Source organism: Globicephala melas, chromosome 3 (assembly GCF_963455315.2).
Source record: "Globicephala melas chromosome 3, mGloMel1.2, whole genome shotgun sequence".
NCBI classification, from domain to species: Eukaryota; Metazoa; Chordata; class Mammalia; order Artiodactyla; family Delphinidae; genus Globicephala; species Globicephala melas.
Window position 1 is genome coordinate 141,280,823 of NC_083316.1, and position 22,174 is coordinate 141,302,996.

Below are 22,174 nucleotides of genomic sequence, written 5' to 3' on the forward strand. Positions count from 1 at the left end.
TTGGAATTGTATAATCAACCTCCAGTGTGAAGAACTGCAAAGTTCCATGGAAAAGGGTATGAGTTCTGGCAACAGCAAATAATGGAGTCAATAATTCAGTCTACCACATTCGTAGTGACCGAGGAAGTGATAGAGAAAAACATTTAGAAACACCAACAGCAAAATTCTGATTAAGCCCTTAAAGTAATGTAGTAGAAGTTTGAAGCAAAATTCAAGCCAATTTTTATTTAATCACAGCTTTCTTCCACCCTTCCAACAAATGGTGGATAATGAGTATTACAGTCATTTCTAGAGTAATCAACTGTGGTATCCCAAACAGAAGATTATAACTTCAGCAGGAAATTGAGTAGCAGGACAGTTGAAGGCTTAAAAACAACAACAAAAAAATCTCATTTAGCCTCAAGTAATGCTTTGCAATGAAGAGAGAAGGCAGGGGCAGGGAAATTAAGAATTAGCAACATGAACAGAATTATGTCTCAGCAGACAACTGGACTTGTCATTAGAGTCTTGCCAGAGAGAATGTGAATATCAGGAAATGACACATAAAAGGAGTGTGACTGGCCCTGTCCAGTAAACACTAAAAGATATATATAATAAAATGGGAAGGTAGTAAATCTAAGAAATTAAAACAGTCAAAGATTTCCCTTTGCATCAAACCAAGAGCATTACATTTTGCATGCTTCTCTTAGAAGCTTAAGCCTATGATGTGAGAGATGCAGAATAGTATAGGAGTAATGACACCAGCCTTTCAGTTTGGGGGCTGTTCAGAAATCAGATATTAACTATTCACCTCCAGGAGCTGTACTCCCTTGCAGGTACACAGTAGGGTATGCCTCACCTCTCTTGAGACTGCTAGAGAGCATCTGGCTGTGGCATCAACGGCTATGTCCAAGTGAGGATCTGAGAGGAAAGCCAAGATGTAAACTTGCACATAAACAGAGCCCTGCATATTCTACTTAAAGATAAAAATAATAAGGGGTGTCTCATGAAGTAGCAATTCTTTTGCAATTTGCTGAACGTTTATCTGTAACTTTTCTGTGTTTTTCAAGCAATTTTCTTTATTTTTCCCTCATATGAAATGATACAGAGCTGTAATTTCTCACCCCTTGGTTCAAATTGTGGTGTCATTTTCTAGTGACTCACACATTAACTGTTTTATATCTGTATAGATGTGCATATATATATGCATACACATAGGGCAAAAGTATCTTGCCCATTGACAAGATATTCTTTATACAAAGTTTAACAGAAGAGACAATAGGTATGATCTTAAAATACATTTTGAAAGCATAAATATAAAAACCAGGTACAACTGTCCCACAAGAGAAAATGTTCCACAGTTCCCCACCATTACCTCACCAAAGGTAAAGTTACTCTAAATTAGAAATTAAATTTATCAAAGTGTGATGAATGTGAATAAGTCTCCCATCATTATTCCTACTTCTCAGGCCAAGAATACATTAGATATGCTCTTACATTTCTAGTAGAAAGGCAGATGCATATTTAAGTACTAGAAACCATAGGATCATAATTTAAAAAATAAACGGTGGTGTTTGTTCCTGAAAAATCTGATTATGATTGTAGAAACCCATGGCACAGTGATACTGGGAGGTACAGAGAATCCTCTTACCTGACTGCTTTTCCAATGTTACATAGACATATTTCACACATTTCCAGTCTCTTCTCTTCATATACATAAACCATGGAAATTTCAACAAATGGGTATATACCTAGATAGTGTAGACTGACCATGAGCTAGTAAGCTCAATTAGAGATTAATACCTCCTGCCCAAATCATGTTGGAGGGGAACTTTGGCCTTGACCTAATGAAATGCATACTGCCTTTCATATTTTACTTTCTTCCTTCACCTACTCATTCATTCAAATTTGTGCTTATTTAGTAAATAGCTTGCAGGCCAGATATTCTGATAAATGTTGGGGATTAGAAGATGAATGAGGCAAGGGCACTACTGTTGAGACACTCATAGTCTAAAGTGGAAGATAGCTATAAAAATAGTTATAAGATGATGAGAAAAATACCACAACAGAGCCATGGGCCAAGTACTGTGAAAATAAGTGGAAAGCAATCATTTTTGCCTGTAGTCATCCAGAAAGGCTCCACAGAAGAAGGTGGCACTTGTGCTAGATCTTGAAGGATGAGCAGAAATATGCCAAAGACAGAAATGGAAGATATGCCAGGAAAAAAGAGTCTTTGCAAATTCATTGAGGTGCTGCCCCAAATTGCCTGCTGATGGGTGAGCTGTAGCCCAGATATGATTTAAAACACTGTCCTGGGTACTTAATTGTTTTTTAATAGAAACTTTCTCCTCTCCTTTGTGCCCAAAATAAAGCTATGAAATAAGTCAAGCAGCATAGAACAGAACCTGAACTGGATTTTTTTTTTTTTTTTGATCTCATGCAAATAACAAACATTTCTCTTTTTAAAAAAAATATTGTCGTTTTTCTCTTGGTTTAAGTCAGTGTGTAATCATGTAAAAAATTGTTATAATTGATACAGGTAATGACATTCTGAAGCACATATGAGTAGACAACATTTTCAAATTTGCCAATTTGGCTTTGAATTGAATCCTATATTATTGTGTAACTTTTGGGGAAGGAGAGTAGAAAGGGGAACATTCCTTTTTGTTATTAAACAAGGCATTTATTTTATTGGAAATAGTGTCAGTGGGTGCTTCCAGAGCATGAGTTCTCATTTATAGTGAGAGATCCTTTAAAAATTTTCCATATTCCCTATTTGTCATATTCTGTTATGTATCCATTAAAAATAATAGAAATAGAGGGTTATAGCCATAATTTTTGTCTATGATCTTGGCCAGTTCCCTGAAGCAGAATGAGTCATCTGTGTGCATTTTTGAAGGGCAGAAAGAAATGAACCTAGACTTGATTGTACCCTTTTTGCAGGTTAAACTTGCCTTCTTGCTCAAACATTACCCTCTTAACTAGATTAGGAATAAGTACCTCTTCCTCTTTTTTTAATCTTATCTTCCTATACCCCATCTATTGCATTTATTCAATATTTTTATCTTTCCCTGTCATATTAATACATAAGTTTTTGCCTGCCTGAACTGTGAGACCTCTTTTTTAATCAGACTTCCAATCCCAGTCTTCCTTGGCCAACTCTGTCCCTTTGACACTTGGGACCAAGCAGGTCAATTCAAGAGCATTGCAACTTTAACTCTCTGCCACTTCTTCTGAGTCATAATTGGATACCTTAATTGGCAGCCATATGTATGATTCCACTAATTACCAGCTGTATGACCTTGATCAAGACCATCATGGCAGGAATCCATCATAGAAGCCTACCATTTATACCTTGCCATTTACTTGATTGCTTCCTACTCTAACCCTTATCTTCCTTACCTTCACTCCCAGAGATATTGCTTTTCTCATGTGGACCTCTAAATCACAGCATAGTTAATTCCAACAGCCTTCTAACCAAATTTAGCCCTCCAGCCTCAAATCTCTCTCTGTCTTTTCCCCTCTCTTCCTCCTACCCACCATTTTTGCTATTTTATTTTTGTGAAATACAGTGTTAAACTATAGTGTATTGAATTAGGTGATTACACACAAATTCGGGGGGGGGGGTTTCTTCAATTTTTTTTTTTTTTTCTAAAAGGGCATTGTTTCAAGTTTGCTAGAGTTCCTACTACTCACTTCTGTCTCCCAGTACCTAGTTGCCATTTATCAACTCACTTATGCTATGATTTTCTTTTATGCCTGTCTACCTTCTTTTACTGATATGTTGCCTGCTTGATCTCAGCAGAGATTTGTGTTTATGACCCCTGGCATAGATTTATTTATAGCCACAAGCAAGATAGGATTCATTTTTAGAAAACCGAGGCCAAATAGTTAAGTAATTTTTCCAAGGTCATTTACCTAATGCCCAGTGTTTAAAAACAAAACAAAACAAAAAACCACACACACTTATTATCTCATGGTTTTAGTGGATCAGAAATTTGAGCACAATTTAGCTGGGTCCTCTACTTCAGTGTCTCTCACGAGGCCGTAGTCAGGTGTCCGCCAGTGCTGGAGTCTTATCTGAAGGCTTGACTGGGAAAGGATCTACTTCCAAGCTTACAAGGTTGTTGGCAAGATTTAGTACCTTGTGGGCTGTTGGACTGAGGGTGTCTTCCTCTCTGGCTATCCACCGGAAGCCACATTCTTTCCATATGGGCCTTTTCACAGGGCAGTTCACAGTATGACAACTTGTTTCATCAGACAGTAAGGGAAAGTTGTTCAAGCCAGACATTCAGGCCTCAATTTCATCTTCTTTTCCCCCCACATTCAGTCATTATATCCTACTATTTTTTTTTTTTTAGAGTTTTTAAATTGAAGTATAATTAACTTACTATATTACGTTAGTTTCAGGTGCATAACATAGTGATCCAGTATTTTTCTACATTACAAAATGATCACCATGATAAGTTTAGTTACCATCTGTCACCATACAAAAGTATTAAAATATTATTGACTGTATCCCCTATGCTGTACATTACATCCCTGGCACTTATTTAAAACTAAACGATTGTACCTCTTAATCTCCCTCACCTATTTCACTCATGCCCCCACATCTGCCCCTCAACTACCAGTTTGTTCTCTGTATCAATGAGTCTCTTTCTCTTTTGTTACATTTGTTTGTTTGTTTTGTTTTTAGATTCCAGATACTAGTGAAATCATACGGGATTTGTCTTTCTCCATCTGATTTATTTCATTTAGCATAATACCCTCTAGGTCCGTCTACATTGTTGCAAATGGAAAAACAGCAATCTTTATTTTATGGCTGAGTAACATACCAGTGTGTGTATGTGTGTGTGTCTGTGTCTGTGTATATGCATATATATCACAACTTCTGCATCTTTATATCTCTCAGTGAACCCTTAGGTTGCTTCTATATCTTGGCTATGGTAAATAATGCTATAATGAACACAAGGTTGCATATATCTTTTTCAAATTAGTGTTTTTGTTTTCTTTGGAAGAATGCCCAGAAGTGGAATTGCTGGATTGTATGGTAGGTCTACTTTTAATTTGAAGGGGAACCTCCATTGCGTATTTTATAGTGACTCTATCAACTTATATTCCTACCAACGGTTCACAAGTATTTCCTTATCACCACATTCTCGCCAACACTTGTTAATTGTTGTCTTTTTGATAACAGCCTTTCTGGCTGATGTGAAGTGGTATCTCACTTATCTCACTGTGATTTTGGTTTGCAGTTCCTTGATGATTAGTGATGTTGAGCCTCTTTGTATGTGTCTCTTGGGCATCTCTATGCCTTCTTCGGAAAAATGTCTTTTCAGATCATCTGTCCATTTTTTTAATCAAGTTGTTTTTTTTTTGATGCTGAGTTGTTTAGTATTTTGTATATTTTGGATGTTAACCTCTTATCAGATATATCATTTTCCAAGTCTCCTTCAATTCATAAGCTGTCTTTTCATTTTGTTGATAGTTTCCTTCATTGTCCAAAAGCTTTCACTTTGATGTAATACCATCCATTTATTTTTGTTTTTGTTTCCCTTGCCTTAGGAGACAGATCCAAAAAAAATATTGCTAAGACCAATGTCAAAGTTGCATACTGTCCATGTTTTCTTCTTGGAGTTTTATGGTTTCAGGTCTTACATTTACTAAAAATAACAAGGAAGATTTTTTTTTTTTTTTTTTTTTTTCTGTACAAAGGCCTCTCACTGTTGTGGCCTCTCCCGTTGCGGAGCACAGGCTCTGGACGCGCAGGCTCAGCGGCCATGGCTCACGGGCCCAGCCACTCCGCGGCATGTGGGATCTTCCCGGACCGGGACACGAACCCGTGTCCCTTCCATCGGCAGGCGGACTCTCAACCACTGCGCGCCACCAGGGAAGCCCACAAACTTTTTTTGTTTTTGCATCTATTGGGATGATCATATGATTTTGTATTCTTCAGTTTGTTAATGTGGTGTATCACATTCATTGATTTGTAGACATTGAACCATCCTTGCTTCCCTGGAATAAATTTTACTTGCTCATGGTGTAAGATCCTTTTACTGTACTGTTGAATTTGGTTTGCTAATATTTTGTTGAGGATTTTGCATCTATATTCATAAGTGATATCGGCCTATAATTTCCTTTTTTTTGGTGGTGTCATTATCTGGTTTTGGTATCAGGGTGATGCTAGCCTTGTATAATAAGTTTGCTAGCATTCCCTTTTCTTCAATTTTTTAGAATATTTTGAGAAGGATAGGTGTTAACACTTCTTCAAACGTTTGGTAGAATTCACCTGTGAAGTCATCTGGACCTGGACTTTTGTTTGTTGAAAATTTTTTGATTACTGATTCAATTTCATTACTGGTATTAAGTCTATTCATATTTTTTATTTCTTCCTTTTTCATTCTTAGGAGACTGCATGTTTCAAGGATTTTATCCATTTCTTCTAGGTCATCCATTTTAATGGTGTATAATTGTTCATAGTAATCTCTTATGATCCTTGGTATTTCTGTGATGTAAGTTGTAATTTCTTCTCTTTCCCTTTGGATTTTATTTGTTTGGGTCCTCTCTCTTTTGTTCTTAATGAGTCTGGCTAATACTTTATTAATTTTGTTTATCTCTTCAAAGAACCAGCTCTTAGTTTCATTGCTTCTTTTTACTGTTTTTTTTTTTTTTTCCTCTATTTTGTTTATTTTTGCTCTGATCTTTATTATTTCTATCCTTCTACTAGCTTTGGGTTTTGATCGTTCTTTTTTCTAGTAGTTCCTTTAAGTATAAGCTTAGGTTGTTTATTTAAGATTTTTCTTGTTTCCTGATGTAGGCTTGTATCACTATAATCTTACCTCTTAGAACTGCTTTTGCTGTGCCCCATAGCTTTTGGATTGTTGTGTTTCCATTTTCATTTGTCTCCAGGTATGTTTTTATTTCCTCTTTGATTTCTCCAGTGACCCATTAGTTGTTTAAAAGAATAATGCTTAGCCTCCACATGTTTGTGTTTTTTTGCATTTTTTTTCCTTGTGATTGATTTCTAGTCTCATACTATAGTGTTTGGAAAAGATGCTTGGTATGATTTTAATCTTCTGAAATTTATTGTGACTTCTTTTGTGTGCTAGCGTGTAATCTATCCTGGGGAATGTTTCATGTGCTCTCAAAAAAAGAATGTGTATTCTCTTACTTTTGGATGAAATATTCAGTATGTGTGTGTGTGTATATATATATATATATATATATATATATATATATATATAAAGTTAATTTGCTCTAACATGTCATTTAAGGCCAGTGTTTCCTTATTGATTTTCTCTGTGGATGATCTGTCTATTGATATAAATAGAGTAATGAAGTCCCTTACTATTACTGTATTGTTGTCTATTTCTCCCTTTATGTTAATATTCGCTTTATGTATTGACATGTTGCTATATTGGGGGGTGTGTGTGTGTGTGTGTGTGTGTGTGTGTATTTACAGGTGTTATATCTTCTTGTTGGATTGATCCCTTTATCATTAAGTAATATTCTTCTTTTTTTGGTTACAGTCTTTACTTTAAAGTTTATTTTCTACCCCAGATTTCTTTTTGTTTCCATTTGTATGGACTACCTTTCCATCCCTTTATTTTCAGACTGCATGTGTCCTTAGTTCTAAAGTGAGTTTCTTGTAGGCAGTATATAGATGGGTCTTGTTTTTTATTAGATGACTCTGTCTTTTGATTGGAGTGTTTAGTACATTTACATTCAAAGTTATTATTGATAAGTATATGCTTATTGCCATTTTGTTAATTGTGGTCTGGGTTTTTTTGTAGTTTTTTTAGTTTCTTCCTCTTTTGCTCTCTTCCTTTGTGATTTGATTACTATCTTTACTGTTATGTTCGGATTCCTTTCTCTTTTTGTGTGTGTCTCTCTTATAGGTTTTTGGTTTGCGGTTACCATGAGGATCATATATAACATTTTGTGTGTGTGTGTGTGTGTGTGTGTGTGTGTGTGTGTGTGTCAGGGTATGCCCTTTGTGGGCTTCACGGGCCCTTCTTTTGTGGCAGGGCCAACTGCTGTGGGCGCATTGTTAGGCAAGGCTGGCCGCAGGCCCAGTTGGCTGAGAGGCCCTGCCTGGTGTGATGGCTGCCAGCCTGCTGGTGGGCAGAGCTGGGTCCCAGAGCATCTGGCTATGGAGCCCAGAGGATACTGGGCTGGTGTTGTCCCTCTGGTGGGCAGGTAAACCCCTGACACTAATAGGCTAGAGGGAGGACTTCAGAATGGTGTTTGCCAGCACCAGTGTCCTCGTGGTAGAATGAGCTCCACTTCCCAAAATGGCTGCTGCCAGTGCATTGAACCCCAGGTGGTATCACGTGTGCCTCATACCTCTCTGAGAGACTCTCCAAGATCAGCAGGCAGGTCTGACCTAGGCTCCTTTCAAATCAGTGCCTCTGCTCTGAGACTTGGAGCATGTGAGATTTTTGTGTGCACCTTTTAAGAACAGAGCCTCTGTTTCCTACAGCCCTCTAGCTCTCCTGTATACAAGCCCTGCTGACCTTCAAAGCCAGATGTTCTGGGTGCTTATCTTCCTGGTGCAGGAACCCTAGACAGGGGAGCCTAATGTGGGGCTTGGACCCTTTACTCCTTGGGGAGAACCTTTGCAGTTGTGGTTATCCTCCTGTTTGTGGGTCATATACCCAGGGGTGTGGGCCTTGACTATGTCATGTCTCTGCCCCTCCTACCAATCTTGTTGTACTCCCTTCTTTATATCTTTAAGCCGTGGAAAGTCTTTTTTACTAGCCTTCAGGTTATTTTTGTAGATAGTTGCTCTGTAAATAGTTGCAATTTTGGTATGCCCATGGGAAGAGGTGAATTTAAGGTCTTCCTAGTCTGCTGTCTTAGCCACACTCTCCAACACGGAGTATTTTAGTTCAATCCAATATCTTTTTCTTCCACCAGTGTTCCTCAAACTTCAGCGTGCTTCAGAATCACCTGAAGGTCTTGGTAAACAGATTTTAGTCCCCATCCCAAGTTTCTCATTTAAAAGGTCTGGTTTGGGGCCAACACATTTGTATTTCTAAGTTTCCATCTGATGCTGGTTGTGGGACCACACTTTACGAACTATTATTTTTCCCATCATGCTTTTCAGATTTATCTTCCGCACATCCTTTCAGCTTACCTTTAAAATGAAATTAAGAGTATCTATTCTATCTTCCTCTCAAGGTTGCCATGGGTTTCAAGTAACTGTAAACTGCTAAAACGCTACAAAACTAGTATAAAGCTTGTCTCTTTCACTAGAGTACAAGTTCCATGAAAGGTGGAGCATGTCTTGTTCATTTTGCTATTTCTTGTTCCTGATAAGTAGTACTTTATAATTTTTGTTGAATAAATAAATGAATAAACAGTAAAATCCAGTGATTGGTTAAAATTAACTTAAAGAGAGAAAAGATAGAAGTCGAGACCAATCAGTGGCTATTTAAATTCAAGAAAATAGTTCCTAAGGAATGTGTATGCCTCTCTGATTTATTTGGTAGCTTAGTTATGCTAGTGTTAAGAATGCAAAAAGAAGCAGTGTATCATTCAGTGATGGCGCTTGTTGTAATAGTTTCTCCTCTGGGTAAGAATAGTTTCTGCATAAACATCCAAATGATTGTAATCACTATCCAGAGAGCGAATCCTCTGCCCTGGCAGTTGGAAAATGACTCTCTACGCTGACAGCCCCACAGGATGGAAATGCAATAGCTTTGCTACTACTGTGTAATGTTGTTAAGCTTAATTGACTGCACCCATAAATAGTGGGAGAATGTGAGAGTGTGTAATCCATTCTACTCTTAAATTATTATGTGGGGCCAACTTGCCGGCATCTCAGGGACTCTCTGTAGTATAAACCATTTGTTGTTTGGATTTTAGGTTTTCCTTGTCCATACCAACCCCAACTCAGTTTCATTCATTTGCAGTCCACCTCTTCTTAAGCCTTGTGTTGTTACGATTTCACACATACTTCCCTTTTCTTAAAAAAAAAAATGTTGTCTATATGGGCTGTTACACCTTATTGCCATAATTACCTTCCTACTCCTGTCTTATTTCTGTACCCATGACGTCAAAACGGTTTTGTTAAGGGTATCAATGATTTCCACCTTGGAAATCCAAAGGACACTTCTTTTTGTTTAATTTATCTTATTGAAGTATAGTTGATTTACAATGTTGTGTTAATTTCTGCTGTACAGCAAAGCGATTCAATTATACATATATATATATACACACATTCTTTTTCATATTCTTTTCCATTATTATTTATCACAGGATATTGACTATAGATCCCTTTGCTGTACAGTAGGACCTTGCAAATAATACTTCTTAGGCCTCATCTTACTTAACATCTCACCACATTCGACATAGTCAGCCATGCCTCCTTCTTGAAGGCACTCTTCTCTTAGCTTTCATCCAACTATTCTCTTAGCTTTCTTCCTTCCTCTCTGACCACTACTTCTCAGCCTCCTTCATGAGGCACTCTCTATGGCACATTCCTAAATATCAAAGTTCTTCTCTCTCTACAAACTTTCCCTAAGTGATTCCATACCCATGACATAATGTCATCCAAATGCTAATATTTACCATCTCCCATCACTTATCCATGCCTCTCCCCTGAGAGATAGGTTTATGGCTCCAATGCCTTCTGAACAGCTCTACTTGAATTTCTTTCAGGTTCCTCAAACTTAAAATGTCCAAAATTTTGGGCTTCCCTGGTAGCGCAGTGGTTGAGAGTCCGCCTGCCGGTGCGGGGGACACGGGTTTGTGCCCTGGTCCGGGAAGATCCCACATGCGGCAGAGCGGCTGGGACCATGAGCCATGACCACTGGACCTGTGTGTCTGGAACCTGTGCTCCGCAACGGGAGAGGCCACAACAGTAAGAGGCCCGCGTACCTCAAAACAAAACAAAACAAAAGTCCAAAATTTTACTCTTGAATTCTCACTTCCTCGCTTCACCAACACTTGACATTTTCTCACTCCCCTGCTCTATCTAACTCACACATTTGTGACAACATCTATCTCCAGCCTATCAGTTCATTCCTAGCTACATTATTCACTTTTTGGTCTGATTCATCATCATTTCTGTCTCTGGACCTTTACCAATGGCTAGTTATCAGCCTGAAATACTGTTCTCCCCACTCTTCATCCAGATAATTCCTATTCATCTGCAAATCTTAATTTCAGTATTCTTTCTTTGGAGACCTTCCCAGACCCCTCAATCCCACTGGTCACTGCATTTATCCAGTTCTTTGTAGCACTTAACATAATTTGTAATTCTACATTTATATGAATGTTATTATATATCTCCTTTACTTCATTTGCCTCTCCCTCTCTCTCATTTTCTTTTTTAAATTTGGCTTTATAAACCTAGACAATTTGGAAGAGAGGTATCTCCTGGATTACCAAGACAATTCTGTCTTAAAATATCTAGAACTAACTATATTGATTCACTCATCCATTTATTCATTTAATTCTTGAGCTCCTACTGTGTATTATGTACTTTTATAGCCTGAATCTTGGATCTGTCACTCACTTGCTGAGTTATCATGACATATTAATTATTCATTCATCAGTTTCCTTATCTCTTAAAATGGGTGAAAATAGTAACTATGTTATAGAGGTATTTTGAGAAGTAAATGAGTTATTACATGTAAAAGTGACTAGCACATAATGAATTCCATGTAAGTATTGCTAGCTTTATTTTTAATATTGTCACTACTTTTTTAGTCATTGAGTTATATAATGTTGAACAAAATAAAGTTTATACGTTTCACATAGTTTATATTTTAGTGTAGGGCAAACTGTGACCCTTTGACCATTTTTGTAAATAAAGTTTTATTGGGATACAGCTAGCTTATTTCTTTATATTTTGTCTAAAGCTGCTTCATGCTGCAACAGTGACTTTGAATTGTTGCTACAGAGATTGCATGCCCCACAAAGCAGAAAATGTGTACCATTTTTCTCTTTATAGGAGAAGTTTGCTGACCTCTGTTCTAATGCAGATAAGCACACTTTCTTTAGTAGATAACCTATATAGTGAAAAATCCACTGGAGTCAGGAAGACCTGGATTAATATTCTAATTTTTGCATTCTACCACTGTCTTATTGCATGGTTTTAGCATGCTAGTTATCTCCCTAAGCATCAGTTTCCTTGGTTGCAAAAAAGAGCTCAGTGTCTCTTCTGATGTGTTAGATAATAAAATGTATACACAGTACCTGGAAATCTTGGTACTCAATAAAAATTTTCCTCTTTCCTTTTGGAGAATAAAGCATTTATTTAATATTGATATTATAAGTATTAACATTTATTACAACTTTACAACTACATGAAAACATTCTAGATCAGAAGTTGAAAAAAATCATGGTCTATAATAAAGTAAGTTTCAGTAGGAGAAAAATAGATTTTAATTGCAGTGAATGCAAAGGAAAGATGTGTTAAATTCTGCTTTCCATTCTAGTGCTATTAAGATGTTATCATCTTAGTCTTGGTTTAAATTTGTCATAATTAAGTTATAGGTTTAAATCCTTTATATGCTAATGATTATTCACTTCTAATAAGGTTTCCAAGGTGCTTCTAGTGCAAAAACCAACTGAAATTATTGTGTAAACTGAATTAACTAGAAAGGAGAACAATCTGGCTCTCTATGAGGGAAATAATTTGTTTTTTTTCCAAAGGTGCCTCCTTAATAATAGCTTAAAACAATAAATCTATGAAGATTTGATTTTTTCACAGTAGTTAACCCCTCAGTAACGTTGCTTACAAAATTCCAATTTAAAAAATGACCTTTGATAGATGCCATATAAAATTAAATTTTAATGAGGGATAATAAATGGTGATACTTTTCACAGGAGGAATCACAGTGCTTGCCTGGAGCCTTTACTGCATGTCATCCACATCAGCCCTCTATTACTGTGGCTTCCCTTTCATTATTTTCAAGGAACAATGATGGGACAGCACACTTTGAAGAAGCAAAACCAGCTTTAGTATTATGCTTACCAAAGGTGATCTTCATCACTAGCTAATTAGACAGATGGCCCTCCCGTGCTTTAGTGATGGTTCTTTTGTAGAAAGCTGCTCTATTCCTCCACAATGATAGTTTAAGGTATTTAAGCATTCCTTTGATTGTGTGGCCTGATTGAAAAATAAATCTTCATGATTGGGCTCAAAAAAAAAGTGTTTCACTAGATGGGAATTTTACTCTTCTGTAGCAAAGACAGAAAAGTCTTTACAGTGGTCAGCTTTCAGGTGGAAGACACATTTGGCAACCACTCAACCTGAGTCTAGGAAGAGCAAAGCAGAAGGACGATGGGTAAAAGAATCACATTATATGCTGATACCTGCAAATGGCTGTTTGGCTTCCTTAATAAAATAAGAATGCTCACCAATGCTTCTTAGGCCAATATAAGCAGTCTGTTATTAACCCTCTGGGCCACTCAAGTTCATTGGCCCATTCACTAAACGAGAACAATTTATCATAAATGTGCAATAATCATGGCAAACATACTTATTAATTTATTGTTTCTAGTTTAAATTTCAAAAAAAATGTGACGCTTTCTGCTTTTATATGATGCCACTCTCTCTACCCTTTTTGCCCTGAGGATCCTATTAGCAGAGAGCTGAGCAATTCGGTTTCATCGGAAATAAATTATGCCTCCATTCTTAAAATATAAGTACTGAAGGACTGTAAAGATTAGAAATTCGTGTGAAGCCCCCATCACTGGAAGTTTTTTTTTTTTTTTCCTTGATGTATAGCACTACTGGTGTTAATGTAAAACAACACATCTTTCTAAAAGTTCAGAGCCAAGCCGCCTTAAAAGATCCCTGACCAAGATTACGGGGGATGTACAAAATGAAACATATTACCATGGAGGGCGGGGATGTTTGGTTCCTCAGAAGCTGTTTCCAAGACAGGCTGCTTGTGTATTACAGAGTGGGGAGGGGACTCAGCTAGTCACCCTCTGTTTCAAGATGGTTAGAAAACTGCAGTTCCCAAGAAGCATGAGGTGAATTCTCACTTTTCTCACCAAGGATCTGGGGATGAAATGACACCTTTAATTATGAAGGACTTTTGGTACCACTCTGGTACCAAAGCTGCCATAAATGAAACCCCTAATTGCCTCAGAATCAAGTATTTCATGTAAATGCATTTTAATCTTAGGTACAGTTGTTGGTCCAGCTTTCATTATTTTCCCCTGTCAGCATATGATGGAAGGAAGTGGTTGTGCAAACTTCTTATTTTACTGCTATTTTATTGTCAGTTTTGCCCAATGGCTAAGGAGCTAATGTGTGTTTTCTAGCCATAACTTGTTATTTTACTAGCCGCAGGGCCCCATGGCGATGCTCAACTTTGACTTCCATAAAATTGCAGTTAGAAAAAGAGGTGACTCTCATGTTTTAACAAACCTTGATCTTTACTTATTTCTCATAATTATATCAAATTGCACTAGGTATCAAACCATTTTTGTCTGATTATTATTTTAAAAAATATTTCAGATGACTAGAATTCATTTATCAGCTACACATGCTTACATTCTTAAAATTAACTCTGTATGATCTGAATATTTACTCAGCTATTTCTCCTCTGCCCTCTCCTCTTACATTCATTTTGAAAGATAAAAAATATACGCTCATGTTGTGAAATTCCCAGTATTCCACTTTTCTTCGAACGTATTGAATTTGGCTGCTTGATTGTTTCTTCTAAATTAATGTAGACACATCTGGAGATGCAACAATTAAAGAAATAAGCAATAATTAAAGAAATATGAGTAAATGGGAGAGAGGAGTTGACCTAAGTAAATAAGAGAAAAGGGAAAATTTGTTCATGTATTCTCTTTCCAATGTAGTCAAAGATTTTTTTTTTTAATTCCAAAATGAAATATAGATCAAAAGCTGTATTTAACTAAAACTCTAAAGACAAATAGGTTCTGAAAAAAAAGGGAGCAGTCTAGGTTTGTTGAACAGATATGTACTGACCTATTTGGTCTATAACAGGGAAAGTGGATGGTAGTAATAGCAAACATTAAAACAATTTTCAGAGGAAATTTCTGAAAGTGATGTATATACTTATGGCATAGATTGTGATGATGGTTTCATGAGTGCATACTTATTTCTAAATTCATTAAGTTGCATACATACATTAAATATGTACAGCTTTTTGTGTGTCAATCATACGTCAATAAAATGGTTTTAAAAGAACCAATTTCAGCAACTTGTCAGAGATTTAAAAAAAAAAAGCAGAGCTGCCAAGCAGCAGTTAATTTTTGAAGAATTATATTCTGGATTAAATTATATCACTGGTAGGTACACTAACAATAAGTGCTTCTTGCTTTTTCTTTCTTTAGAAATGAAGAGTGAATGAAGGCAGGAATTACTGGAAGGGAGGTCAGGGTAAGTCATATCATATTTATTTCTTACTTTTGAAGTGTGCAGAATACATTGTATAAAACTTGTTCAGGAACTCTCCATGGCTCACGTCTCAGATAAATTAGACAAATTGAGTCTTTCAGGGGGAAATAAAATGCTTGGTATAGCTGTGCTACACAGAAATATACCACTTGTCCCTGACATTTTAAGACCCATGTTCTCTGTATGCAAACCACCTTGCTGTTCCGTATTGTTAGGTGGATCACTGTCAAAGTGGCAAAAGAAACTCTGGATGAATTCCTGTTTTAGAATTGTGAGTCTCGTTATTCTGTGTATTTTTTCCCCCTTTTAATTTGGTATGGCAAAGGTAGTGCTTAAATTCTCAGGGCAGTATCTAACTAGGCATCTCAGTGTGACTCATATTCGAGTTCAGATGCAAATGGTCACAGACTAGAGTTGATTACAATGTAATTGTGTTTTTGTATTTTAGCATCATTTAGTTTTTGCTTTTCTTTGAAATTTAAATGCATTTGCCTTTATGAAATGATAAAACATTTGCTACATTATAACCAATCGTGTAAAATCAAAATCCATAGTATTCTTACAGATGACTTGTGCAGTATACTTTACCTCAGTGTGTGTAATAGGTAGACATTCAGAATTATCTTCAAATAGAGAGAATTCAGGCCAAAGTTTTTAATCACAAATTTCCTGAAATCACTCTGAATGTAAATGAATAAGAAAGTCAGGACAAATATTGTTTTATATATAGTAAATAATAAAACCAAGAGCTCCTTTAAAAGGAAAAAGAGAGGAGGAATCAAGGAAGGAAAAGAAGGAGAGGGAGAAGAAGAGAGAAGGGAAGGAAAGGAAGAAAAGTATGGTTGTAGCTTAGACTTATTTTTCCTGTTTGTGTATTCAGAGGTCTTAATTCTAGTAGACTCAGAAATAGTACTTACTTGTTTTTGATTTTCAATGCCTTATTGAATCTTGCCAGTTTAATACTCAGCAGAATACTGGAGGTTTGGGAGGAAATAAGGTGGCAAAAAAAAGAGTGGAATTATGAGCCTTCCTTCATCTTCAAACAGTTCATTTCCATATAGTCTTTTGCATATTGGGATGTTCCCTAAAAATTTGTTTCGAGAAAGAGAGAACTTATATGGAAATATGTTAATATCATTTAAATCTAGCTGGTGGATACATGGGTATCTGTAACATTGATTATTATTCTTCCCTCTATTTTTGAAATATGTCTTAAACATTAGTGATTCAAAATAATTTTTTGGAAATATCTCCACATGTCTAAAAAATGGTTTTGAACTTCATTCTGTGGCATGTCACCAGCAAATTAATTGAGAATGACTGAAATTAACAACACTTTGTCTAGTGGATTGCTTTCATTATAGTGAGAATTTTTAATGGATGGGAAAGAGGGAGTGTTATAGTCACCCTTTGTGACTATAACATGTAGAGAACTCCATCAGGCCTGAACATTCCAAGTTTATACTATATTCTTCTTCCAAAAATAAATATTTTAGATGGGCAAGTAAACAATCAGAAAAGGACTATATTTCCAAAGCTCCTTGATAGCAAGTGTGACCACATGACTGAGTCTAGACCAGTAGTACATATTTGGAATTTCAGGTGACCTTATAGGAACCTTCCTCAAGAGACAGCTGCTTCACGTCTTTGTCCTTTGGGGAGAAGAAAGTTCTTTTGACAATTCAGAGAATATCTCACTGTCTCTGATGTTGTCAAGTTACTTCATACTGCTTCCTGAAATGTGGATGTGGTATCTGGAATTCAGTCTTGGACTATTAAATGTGAGTCATATGTTAAGTAGTGGGGGATTGAATATTTTGGATTTGTGTTTTTTATAAGCTGAAAAAGAACAAACTTATATACCATTTTAATTAATTTTATAGGAATGGAATTTCAGCTATGTATGTCAGGGCTTGGAAATAGGTAGCCCCCATATCACAGACATTTTTTAATGGAGATATTTTCGCTAAATATTTAAATTGGATCTTCTCATGGAAAAAAAATAGTTCCTCAAAGCGAGAGTGAGTGCACATCCTCATATGGCCCAAATATTGTGAAACTAAGGAGCAACATACCCATTTGGAAGTGGCAGGAGACTCCGGGTTCCTTCTGTCCCCAATCGCTCTGAATGTCTCCTGCTTCCATCATTCCACTCACTGACTTTACCTGAATCCTTGCAGTAAGGAACTGTGCAGAGTCCAGACATCACCTGGACTTCTTTCAGATGCAAGCTGTTACTTGCATTCCAAGAAAAATTGGTATGATCCCCACTGCAATTCCACGTTCTGTGAAATACCAAAGTTCTCAGGGAGATTTCTGCAAATCCCTAACGGGATCAAGGTTTTTATGTTGTATCTTCATGCAATCTCTGTTCCTTACCATGTCCATGCAGACATGAAACTCATCTTTTTTATGAATATCCACAAGTCAGCTCATTCATACAAGCACAGTCATCTCTACAGCAGAGTTTCTGATAATAGAGCAGTATCATGTTCAGCCCTACCTAACAAAAACATATTTTTTTAATATTAGACTTTAAAGTTCTCCAGAAGCTTTCTTGTTGCCCTAAATGGGGGTCATCTCTGTTGGTGCCCTTGCCTGTAGGGTTTTGCATTCTCTCCTGCCTTCTCTCTCTGGTCCTCCCCTCTCTCTCTTTTGTTCTCTCATCTGCCTCTGCTATTTCAGAGGACAAACACACACTCCTCTTTGGGCCTATTTATAGCAGTTCTTCCCTCCTCTTGTTGTATTTGTTGTCATCTTGGGTGTTTGTTTTCCTCCAGCAAAATGAGCTCATTCAATGATAAATGCTGGAAGCAGCTTTTAAGATGATATATGTACTTTTTTCTCCTTACCTCATCAAATACAGAGTCATAGCTTACCTTCCCTATGCCACCAGTTATATGTATTGATTATGTATGTCAGTAGCCACTGTCACGTGTTGTGAGATTTGAAGAAAAGTTTTGAATCCCTGCTAAAGGGACCCACAGAGGGAAAAACAATTTCTGTGCTAAGAAAGTCAGACAGGGTGTGACCACATGCAGAGAACCACATGTTGTCTATCTCTTCACCCTGTGATGTTTGTTGAGAGGAGAATCATAAGGTATCTGAAGAAAACATAGTTCCTAAAGAAATGTTATGTAAGAGAGAGAGTTTAAAACCTGAGGCTATACAAAAATGAATGCTAGACCTAAATATATCACCTTGTGACATTTTGAAGATAGAATTTTCTATTCTGTTTTTGCAGCAATGATTGGGATTTCTTAATCTTGTATCTCTAAAAATGTTCATTTTTACCAGCAGTGGAGGTAGCCTCTGTATATGATGATATCCATGTGTTGGCTATTGCAAAGGATTGTTTAATTCTTTCAACATGCAACCTTAGGGAACAGAAAGGAGATTTTCATTTTAAGTTATGTTGTCAAAGTCCGTAGGTGCAGTGTCTTTAGGGCAGTGAATCCTGTAAATTTAAATTTATGATTAGTTGACATTGAGATTGTCCTTTCCCTGATCAAAAATGAAGGAAGCCTAGGAATGTCGTATTGGTGAATTTTGGCATGATCATTTGTAAGATGTTGCTAAAAGCAAGTGGACTGTGTCTTTTTGAAACCTATCATGATGTGAGAAATGCCGATTTAAGCCCATTGCATTCTCCGTAATGTTCTTCTAGGAACCAAGATAATGAAATATGTTCCATTTGACTGTCCCTGCACAATGAAACAATCTAGCCAGATCGTAAATTAAGTAGTATATTGTAAATTACGTAGCATGGAATGCCAAAATAAGACATGGCCACCACATGTAGTTATCCTGGAGTAAACACTAAGAGGATGTACAATCTCAATTCAGAAACTTTAGAGGCTGGAGATGAGAGGAAGAGTTTTTGAAGGATATTTTTACAGTTGAAATTAATGTGGTAAGCCCTAAAGTCCACATCCTATTGTCTAAAGACATGTAGTTAATATTTTACTGGAATATAAATTTCCTGGTGGTTTAAACCAACTTCTAAATTTAATACCAGTTTTATAAAAAATCTACTTAGTATAAATAATAGTTCATTTTTATGTGCCTCCCAACTTATCAACTGAGGATAAGGGTACATCCTTTAAACCTACAGATCTCATAGAAAATTTGAGGGGGCAACAAAACCTTAGGATGTTAAGGCATAGCTCATGTTGATATTTTCTTTTCTTTCCTTTCTCCTACATTTCTTCATACTTCCCTTCCTACTTCCTTTCAAACTCCATGATTAATGCTCATTCTATTTAAAAACAAAACAAAACAAAATTTGCTGATATGTCCTCATATTTTTCTCTTCTTTCATCCTAAGATATTTTTTCAACTCCTCTAGACATTTTTACTTTGCCAAAATGGCTTTTTGTTAGGAAGTAGGCGTAAGTAGTGTGCTGTAGTTTTACACTTAGCTGGAATGAATACATTGTTGATTTCTGGTAAAATTGGAATTGCTTCCAAATATAAAAATGGATGGTATTGCTTCTAGCATGAAACACCTTGCAATAACGTTTTCACCCTGTTCTTACATTCTTTTAACAGAATATATGTAAACTAGTGTCTGAGAGGCTCCTTAATATTATAATTGATGTGAAGGTTTAATTGGTTCACTTGGATTCATTTTCCCTTCTTTTTAATTTCTATTGTCATAGGGATAACTCTCACATGCTTGATTTAAAAATATATAATTGATGTGGTCCAAAATTCTAAAAATTCTGTGCCCAAAAGCAGCTATTTGATTTGATCCCTTTACATTTTCTTTGAATTATTCTAGAAGTCATTCAATACACTTCCCCCCACCAATTGTTGACTTTCACATTATCTTGAATTTGTTTTGTATACATTGAATAAATATTAATGAGTGACAGATTCTAATTTCTAGTCAAGCTTTTTTCAGGTTTGACCTCTAGGATCTAATACATTTAAAGAAAATAAGTATTTAATTTCCAAATAATACATAACTTTACTAAATGTACTTCTTAGCACTAGATTTTTCTTTCCTCCAAAACTTTTTGGATACATTGGAATTATTTTCAAAACTTCACTATAACTGACACCTGCTTTTGAGAAATTTGGAAAAGAGGAAGGCAAAGAATTTATTGAAATTCTGTCTTGCCATTATTGTGTTAATACACTATCAAGAGGCATATATAATTCATATGCTGGAACCCTGCTATTCCACCATGCTCAAGATTCCCACTACAAGACTGAAACATATTTATAGCAAGTTCCTTCCAGTATCTTGAGTAATAGACCCTATTTACACAGTCCAGTAGAGACTTTCCTTCTCTTGAATTCTCTATTTAAAAACTTTTGTAATGCTGGAGCTCCATTGCAATTTAAACACATTTTCCCTATCAATAAAATGTCTGCTTTCTTCCAGACAGCCACTAGACATTGTTAAGTCAAGCCAGTGCAATAGTTATAGCATTTTGACATACTCTCTACAGTTAGAACTCATTAAGTAGCAGAAATTTTAATCAAATTATGATTATAAAAGAAAGAAGTTTAACTTTTTACTAATGTCTTTAAATCACACCATAGATTTTAACTTGTGGATTCTCTTATAGAAAACAGTTTAGCATTTTGACGTATAAAACAATAGGTACCCTGCATTGCTTCCTAAATCAAGGGCTCAAAAATTACCCTCAAATTCAACACCCCTTTGAGTTAGAGTTATTTAGAACTCTAAGGGCCTTCAAAATGTGCAGGTGTCAGTGTGATCCATAAAAAAGTAAGGTTTGCATCCTTTTTCAGGAAAGTGTTATATTATAAAGTAAGTTTATGAAACGTCCCTTCTAAGGAGTTAAGGATTTCACTAATAACAATGAACATATCCTGAAGAAAATTACAGAGAACCTTCAGTGCAATTATAAATCACAATAATAGTTGCATTAAAAAGTTAAGAGAACATTGTCTGGAAATGGTACACTCTACAGGAATGCCTTCCCCGACCAATTTCTGAGAATAGAATCTCCATTATTTACAGTAGAGTTACAGGACCTTAAAGACTCAACAAATTGATGCCGCCTTATGCTTTTGTATGAATGACAAGGTTATCTGTGCCTTGATTTTGAAAATAATTTGCAACGTTGTTGACTTCAGGCCAAAATGAGGTAAGATACCTGTTTTGCAGTAGTTTTATCAATTTAGCTAAAAGTTGTTGGTTGTTTGAGGGAAGTCAGCGTTGAAAGATAAAACAAAATAATAGCAACAACAACAAAATAGACTATTAATTCGATGACTATTAAAAAATCTAAAGGAATATTGGGGAAAAGAGCATTGAAGTTGGTTGGATTGCCAGATATATTTTTAACATAAATTCAGATCTTGATCTCACGTTATATTAATGAAGGAGCAATGAAGAAAAAGACAGTAACATATATGGCTACTACATCTAGCATGTTTGTATTTTTCTCCTTTTTTGCCATTCAGGGAGACTGAAACATAGAAGACAGTTTTAAGCCTAAATAGAACTAAGCAAAATGTTGGAAGGCGTAGCTTAGTGCAATAATACTTTATTTCTTCAGCTGTAGAATGGTCTTTGGCACAGTTATCTGCTGTAGTTTGTTGCCTTTTCACATGGATACTTTGTAGTTTTGAACTAAGATTTCAAATGCATAGAAAAGGAACAATATATCTACCACCAAATTGTCAGTACCTGACAATCAAAAACATCTCTGGATAGTTGAAATCAATAAACCATTTTATTTTTGAATTCATGAAAATACGTCCACCTTTCAGAGCTCTAAAATGATGGCAGTAATAGACAGCATATCACTTTTCTCA

The 22,174-nt window shown here is 36.1% G+C and overlaps 1 protein-coding gene across 1 annotated transcript in view; it reads left to right on the forward strand.

The window, feature by feature from the left end:
• Window positions 1–22,174, forward strand: part of TENM2 (teneurin transmembrane protein 2) — a 3,004,989-nt gene that overhangs the window by 989,087 nt on the left and 1,993,728 nt on the right. Inside the window, exon 8 of the mRNA XM_060296575.1 lies at window positions 15,313–15,358. The gene's annotated coding sequence lies outside the window, so the exon portion shown is untranslated. The remainder of the gene's footprint in view (window positions 1–15,312; window positions 15,359–22,174) is intronic.